Below are 8,098 nucleotides of genomic sequence, written 5' to 3'. Positions count from 1 at the left end.
TGTATAATAAAGTGGTAAACGTCAAGTATCGCTCCGAATAAATATCGTTCTGAAGTATACAAGTTTTATTTTGGAATATTCTGTGCAAGCAATCTGACGTTTTCGTGGGACTTAGAATAAGTCAATAATTGGGCTGCTTTACAATTAACAAAATTAGGGTGGAGCTCTCATCATTATCAAGAACCAAGCTGGGTGCAGGGAACCTTTGCCTGAAGGACTATAACGTCATTCAGTCAAATAAAAGAAAAGAAAAATCATTGAATGTGTCTTAGATCTCATTATTAATTTGTATGTTCAAAGATTTGTCAGCTGTAAGCTTCGGTCATTATTCTTTTTAGACAGCAGCTGAGTAACATGTAAACTGCTTCACTTAATTAAGGTATACTGAATGTAACTTTGATGAACTTCCCCGGATCACCCGGATGCTGCATGATTAATTTTACTTAAAAAAAATTTTAATAATATTTTAAAAGTATGCATCTCGACTACGCAAGACGTGTTTTGTTTTTTTATTTTACCCAATTTGTAAGATATAGTGCAATAAAAAAATACCTACTGAGACCTATCATAGAATTATTGTCCATGTTATTCATTTAAGGTCTGATCAGGACCCTGGATCAGAGAAAGCGGTTTATCTCTACGTTTTAGTTTCCTACCCTGTTTCATTAGTAATAGCTTCTGATTTGCAGGAAAAAAACTGTCTTTAATTTTTTATGAATAATTTTATCTATATTAAAATAAACTTTCAGAAAAATGCTGCATGCTAAGAGCAAACTTAATCCCTACCGTATCGAGTCATAAATGTATTGGTAAAAGCGTAACATGCGAGTTATAGATTTTTTTTTTTTTTTGCATTTTTTGTGCAACTTACTTTACGTACCGTACTTGTGGTAATATAACAGGTCTTTTGCAAAATTTAAAAATTTATTTGGAAATTTTCTATAAGATAATTAGTTTTGTAGTTGATAATTCAATTTCAAAATAAATTCAGTGTATTAAAAAAGATGCTATCTTTAGGGGCAATGTATATTTTACGTTATTCCATTATATATATATATATATATATATATATATATATATATATATATATATATATATATATATATATATATATATAAAGCAGAAGTTTGTTTAATGTTAATAAATCCTGTGTTCTGTAACTTGAGGAACTCTGGGAAAGTACTCAAAAGTTTTTTTTTAGGATTTAAAATAAGTCAATTATCTGACTGCTTGACAATTTCCAAAATCATGGTGGTGCTTTCATAATTATCAAGAAAACCTCTGGTCGCTTGTCAGCTTAAAAAAAAAGTCTGGGAACTCCGGCTTAGCCCAGCCGCGACCGGGACTAGCGCGCGTCCCTTGCGTGCTTTCATCAGCTTAATATCAGCAACCACGGAGCGTTCGAGAGGTCAAAAAGTCAAGGATGCGGCAAGACTCCAGGCGGTTTTGGCCATTGTCAGAAAGAATTCGGAGAAACCTCCGAAGAGCAATGAAAATTATATTCGTTAGTCATTTCGCCTCGATGAAATTGCCACAGAGATAACAAGAGACTCTGGTTATTTCTTTTCCTGAATCAGAGGCTCGATTAGAACCCAAAGCTTCAAGAATGAAATTTTTATCAGTTAAGAAACGGGGGAATAGCGTATATGAGAAATGTTGGAAAACGGATGGCGAGTGTTCTGTCGTCGGGTTAGCAAGCAAAACATGAAATTATGATAAAATATTGGTATATAATAGCTTTCATGTTCCTGCTTTTCGATGCAGTGTCAGTACCTATGGTCATATTATTTTCTGTCCATCCACCTCCTTTAATTATAGCTCCTGCTCTGGAAGAATTTTACGTTGTATCCTTATAATCAATGAGTCTGTCTATTGATCCAGACGGTATTTAGGTGCTATTCCATCATGACTAGGTGGACAAAATAAGGTTCTGAAACACAAATTTTGATCCATCATATGGCATTTTGTAAACCTCCCCTATCTCGATCATGTTAAGAGAATATTTTGCATTTTCTCCTGTTGTTTCCTGTGGCTTTTGACAAGACAGGGTTTACTGAAAGGAACAATCTCGATCATGTTAAGAGAATATTTTGTATTTTCTCTCGTTGTTTCCTGTGACTTTTGACAAGACAGTGTTTACCAAAAGGAACAGGGAGCCAGGCTTTCTGCTTTTCTAAATATTAATCCTTGCGAGGTTTTATTTGCATGTTTTATGCTGCGTTATCCGAAACAACATCTGCTTATTGCCTTCTGGTCTATTCTCTTGCGTATTCTCTTCTCCTTGAACAACAACAATCTTCATTCTACTCTTTCCTTAAACATAGAAGTTCAAGCCGTCCACTTTTTTCAGTATTTCCCTCTTAGCCATCGTGTCTTTGTCAGTTCTGATCATCAGAGGATATTTTAATAGCTAACTGAAACAAGCTTTCCAGTTCAATTATGCTACCCTGTTTAATGCTGATGAGACCCTCCTTTGTTTCCAGCCAATATTCTGGGTGCTCGAGTGGCTTTAGACTTCTCTAGGTGTTATGACATCCAACATTAACTGAAGATTTGTATTTGCTTCAACTTCATTTATCTGAATACTGCCCTCAAATTTGGAGTTCTTTTGTCCCCTACTAACTAGACTGAATTAAAGTTTATGTGAAAACGATACTGACCTCGTCTCTCCTGTGATGCTCATTCATTTATCTGCAAGATGATTACCTCACTGTGTCGTTTTCTATACAAGCTATTTTGGCTACAGTTACGTTAAGCCTAATGAAGGTCGTCTCCTCTCAGGTTGCCACGCAACTCCATCACGACGCCACTTCCAACTTTTTCTCTGGTGGGTATCTTTTTCCTTCTACCAATAAGGACTTTTTTCCCTCGCTTTCATTTTTCCTTAATTCATAGACTGGGTCTATCTCCTCTATAGGAGTTTATCATCCCTTCCCCCGCCCCTCTCTCTCTCTCTCTCTTCTTCTTCTTCTTCTTCTTTGAAACTTTGGCTAAATATAAAGCCCTTAATCTATCCACCACTCAACCTTGGCATTAAGAAAACTTGCATTTTCAGGACGGTCTTAACCGGGCCATATGTGGCATCCTAGTCCAAACCTATTATAATATGTACCAAATCTAGAGACAGAAACTGACAGATGACTGAGAGAACTAATCAATTCCGTCAACTTTTATTAAGTCCCTATGTCAAAATTATTTTCTAACATTTTTTTCATTTAAATTTAATTTGCTGGAAACTTATAAAAACAGAGTTGATTTCTTTTACATTCATTTACAATTCTAACACTGAAAATTCAGAGGTTACGTCAAGTCCTTTACACGCGACATATCTTTGACAGGCAACCACTAACGGATTCATCTTATTTTTGTAATCACAGTCTTTCCGTTTGTAATACAGAAATCGTTACAATGCTGGCGTAAAAATGCATTTACCAAAAAAAATAATTACAACATGAGAGCTGAATGTAATTATAAAACAATCTCCAAGATATCTGACTAAGTAAGGCAGGGGCTATAAAAGTAGAAATTACCCCTCCTTTCTTATTGGCGTGGCATGCAGCGATTTCGTGACAGCTTAAGAGTAAAGTATGATAATTATCACAAAACCTTCGAAATAGTCGACAAAATGGCAGATTTATTTTTCTCGCTATTCTTGTTTACTTTGGTTTGCATAACGTCCTTTATCAAGGAGGAAAAAAAGGGGGAGATGACTGACCGGTTTTAACTTAAAAGATATCATCTTTACTCCGGAATTTGCCATTTGAAATCAAACAATAGTGACAAAACGAAGCAGGTAAACAAGCATTCGGTAAAAGGTTTAAAAAAGGTCTGTGCTCACAAATGGAAACTTCTTTTGCTATTTGTAAGTAAGCTAAAACTGGTAAACATTTGAAATCGAGACGTCAGTTACTCATCGCTACGAAACAAAGAATTTTAAAATAAGAATTTAGTAGCGAAAGGTCATATTGAACCTAATTTGACTTTGTAGTAATTGAAACATTGCTGTTGGTAAGATTCTGCACTTACAGTGTCTGGCTTAATCACTGACTTCAGTGAGCTCTAAGATAGGGTCCTCGCATTATTACTATATGTATATGTATATGTGTATATATGTATATATATATATATATATATATATATATATATATATATATATATATGTATGTATATAATCATGAAGCTACAAATGTCGCTTAATATTAAATCCACGCTGCCTCGGGAATATCCCCGATGGGGAATTATCACCGAAGGGGAATTTATAAGTGATACATATGGTTATATAACAATATACACACACATACATATATCCATACATGTATATATTCAATATAATATATATATATAATGCCTATTATCACTCTTACGCATGATTTTATATATCAAACCCCATTGGGAAGAAAAGGAAAACGGTTTTAGATCATGACCGGTGTCAGTCGGCTTTATTGCTAACTAAGCCATTTTCAGTAATCTGAAGATGGCTTAGCTTTTAATCAGCTCAGTGGTCTGGTAAAACTAAGGTATACTTTTTGGCAATGAAGCAGACACCGGTCAGGAACTAAAACCGTTTTTCATTTCCTGTCGGTGGTGTTTGTGTAGCTTATATATATATATATATATATATATATATATATATATATATATATATATATATATATATATATATATATATATATATATATATATATATATATATATATATATATATATATATATATATATATATATATATATATATATATATATATATATATATATATATATATATATATATATATATATATATATATATATATATATATACATACTGTAATGTTATTTCAGCATTCATCATTGTAACGTTCAGGTTTTATATTTTTCTTTATATATTTCTTCCTTCATTAGTCAACCACGGCAAAAAAAATTTCTACTCCAGATGGAGAAGTAGAATAATTTAATCATTTAAAAAACTAGACAGCTGTTTCGTTAGCATAATATTGACCTCTGCGTCAGTATGTGGTACAAAAATTTTAATGGGTTAGTCTTTAATGTACTGTATATTTGGGACGTAAAAACAGGTTAATTTGAAATATGATTTGTGACTGAAGTATTTAAGCATCTGCTCTTATCTCTGTTGACCCATTTATCTATCTGCCCTTCTATCTACAGCACCTATCTTCGTGCAAGAAAAGGGATCTGTCCTCCATTTCGTTGACATCATTTTTATTTTCTTACTCTTGCTTGGCTGCTTCTTTGCCACTGATTCGTAAGTTACAATTTTGTGTTTTACATGTTCGAGCAGGCGTCAATAAGTAACTGGAGACTCGATACATTATTTAATGGCTTTTGTAAAGAAAGTGAGACTCCTACAGAGATTTTGAGCAGCTGATTGTGAAGAATTCCAGTTAACAATTCTAGTTCTGAATGTTCAGACACTTTTCCAAAGACCTGACGTAGAAAAACTTACACGAGAAATCTAAATATGAGAATCGAAAAATAAAGGACGGTTGAAAAATAGTGATTTGGGTGGCTGAATCACCGAAAAAATTCGCGCAAGATCAGGGCTCAGCCGAAGGCTATTTAGCCATAGGAAGGAATTCGTGTGAAAAAAAAAGGACACTGAAAAGTACCACCAGAGCAGAGGAAGGGGTAGATTTTGCCTTGTCAGTAACAGATAATGACAGCAATTAAATTAAACACTCAAGATTAAGGTTGCAAAGAAAGTTCATTAAGTTTATCTAATCGCGGCTTGAAGATCTCGAGAGCGATGACATGCGATTTTATACGGTATCAGAAAGGATGACCAACACCAGTGGAATAGTTAGGAAGGCACCTAGCAGGTGAAGTGTTGAGAATGATTGAAAGCAGAGAGCTAAGGCAAGGGGTTCACAGATTAAAGCATCAAGATTACAGTGGAAAAACTGAAGTGGTCGCCTTTCTTTAAGATGTTTTCAAAAGGTAGGATATAGATGGGAGTTAAAAATAAGCTAAAAAAAAAAAAAAGAAGCGCATGAGCTAGTTCAGCCTCAGATTCCTTCATAAATCGTGCCCTAATAAGATACAAACTCAGCTCCTGTCAAACCTCTGATTTGTTGTCCGGATTCTAATCCACTGCAATCTTCAAGAATAAAACTCACCTGAATCTACAATACTCGGATATTTGCCCTCAAATTTAAAATGACCTATAAACAAGCACCTCCTTAGTTTCCTTTTTAATGATACCTTCATAAACCTGTCTCAAATTGACTGGAATCATAGATTACTCGCTGGAAATGATACTTTTCTTGTAGTTCTTCATTCTAACCTTGCACTCGTAAAATGACAAAAAGTAAATGGCCATGAGAGCATGACTGTTAAAGAATTAGTTTACTATGATGAATAAACGTCGACAATTGTTAGTTTAAAGAATATAATACGCATAAAAAAAACAGTGAAGGTAATTGCACAGGAAATACACAGAAGAACTAACCCGTTATGATATGGTTACTTTTAAATGGCAGTGTTGTAAAATATTACCCGCATAAATCATCATGCAATCATCCCTACTTACGCAATAAAATGGAGTTGGTTGCCAGTTTTTATGGAAATTGTAATGATGTGAATAACTTTAATTTTGCATTTGCGTCAGTAATTATCAAGGGCGGTAATGTCTCTACTCCTGGGGTGCAATTTGTTACTCATCGTTAGTAAAGAAAAATATTTTAATAGCTATTAATACAACAGATTCAGCTTTTGCTCTTTTTATTTGAATGTTTCTTATCTACAGGATTCAGTTACATTTGGTTACGATTTGCATCCCCACAATGAATTGTTACATCTCATACATTTGTTGCTCGAGGTTACGTTTCAAAGAGGCTGTGGTTTTATCTACAGGACGTTGCTGAAGAGGCTGCGTTACTGATAATGGTATTATCTTTGGATTCTATTTCAGGCGTGTGAGATACCGAGCAGCCGGCAGTGATATAGTCCCCTTCACAGTCTCGTCTCTAGCTTCACTCTCGGCTGATAGCGATCGGCGACAGACGCTGAAGTAAGTTTCCTCCTGGAACAGTTGAGCTTATTTCATCGCAAAGTGAGTTGATTTCGTAAAGAACCACCTGATTTTATTTCGTTAAGAAGCAGCTGAATTTGCGTGAGCAGAAAGCAGAAGTGCATGTTGTCAAAAAACAGCACGAAACATTTGTTAATCAGTTTTTTTTTGTATTTGTATCTGTATTTTGAAATGAAAATGCTTAGTCCGTTACGAAAATATTTTGTATATTCTTGTGGGCATCAATACATTCGATCTGTGTGAAAACTGACAGAAAAAGAAGGAAATAAAAGTGTACTGATCAGTCGGTGAGCACAGTGGTATTTACAGTAATTAAAATACACACTTCAATTCAGTACAGATCTCAATGGTCCACCGTAGGATCTATAATTACTGTAGTTGGTATCGCTATTTGTGATTACTTGCAATTGAAACGATGCATGGTGCAAGGACAAGAACTGTCAATGTGCTTCGATAAACAATACTGTAATACAAAATCCATTGGCAGTCACACATGCCGTTCTTTGGCTAGAACGCCACCTCCTCCAAGTGGGTATCCCCATGTAGCAGCGACAAGTGAATGCCAAGGTCGCTCTCCGAGTTGGGAGCCATTAGGCCATCGTATCTTTGTCCTTAACCTTGTTAGCCCCTTAGAATTTTAGGTTATTTTGAGCATCGGATGTAAGATGTTTAGTCCATGAGATATTTAGGCCATAATATGTTTAGGTCTCAGGATTTAGGCCGAGATGCTTAAGCTAAGGGCAACATAATTATGTAAAACAGCACCTACGTTCTTTGGGTAAGAAATAAAAGACGAGAGGCACAAGATGGGTGGAATTTTATGGAACCACAGTGATGATAATGCACGCACACATTTATATATATATATATATATATATATATATATATATATATATATATATATATATATATATATATAAATGTGTGTGTGTGTGTGTGTATATATATATATATATATATATATATATATATATATATATATATATATATACACACGCAGAAACATGATTCTGTTGTCTAGTCGAACGGATACATTCTAACCAGTATATTGTAGGACTAGTGTTGTATCTG

The 8,098-nt window shown here is 34.5% G+C and overlaps 1 protein-coding gene across 2 annotated transcripts in view; it reads left to right on the top strand.

Annotated features, from left to right (window-relative positions):
* Positions 1-5,917: 5,917 nt before the first annotated feature.
* Positions 5,918-8,098, top strand: part of Naam (Nicotinamide amidase) — a 104,024-nt gene continuing 101,843 nt past the window's right edge. The window contains exons 1-2 of one of the 2 annotated variants that reach the window (XM_067121310.1): positions 5,918-5,934; positions 6,908-7,006. The gene's annotated coding sequence lies outside the window, so the exon portion shown is untranslated. Of the gene's footprint in view, positions 5,935-6,907; positions 7,049-8,098 lie in introns of those variants that run through there. The other variant, XM_067121311.1, reaches the window with a different exon arrangement.

Source organism: Macrobrachium rosenbergii, chromosome 19, assembly GCF_040412425.1.
Source record: "Macrobrachium rosenbergii isolate ZJJX-2024 chromosome 19, ASM4041242v1, whole genome shotgun sequence".
NCBI lineage: Eukaryota > Metazoa > Arthropoda > Malacostraca > Decapoda > Palaemonidae > Macrobrachium > Macrobrachium rosenbergii.
The sequence above is the reverse complement of the archived record's forward strand: the minus strand, read 5'-3'. Positions and strand labels throughout refer to the sequence as shown.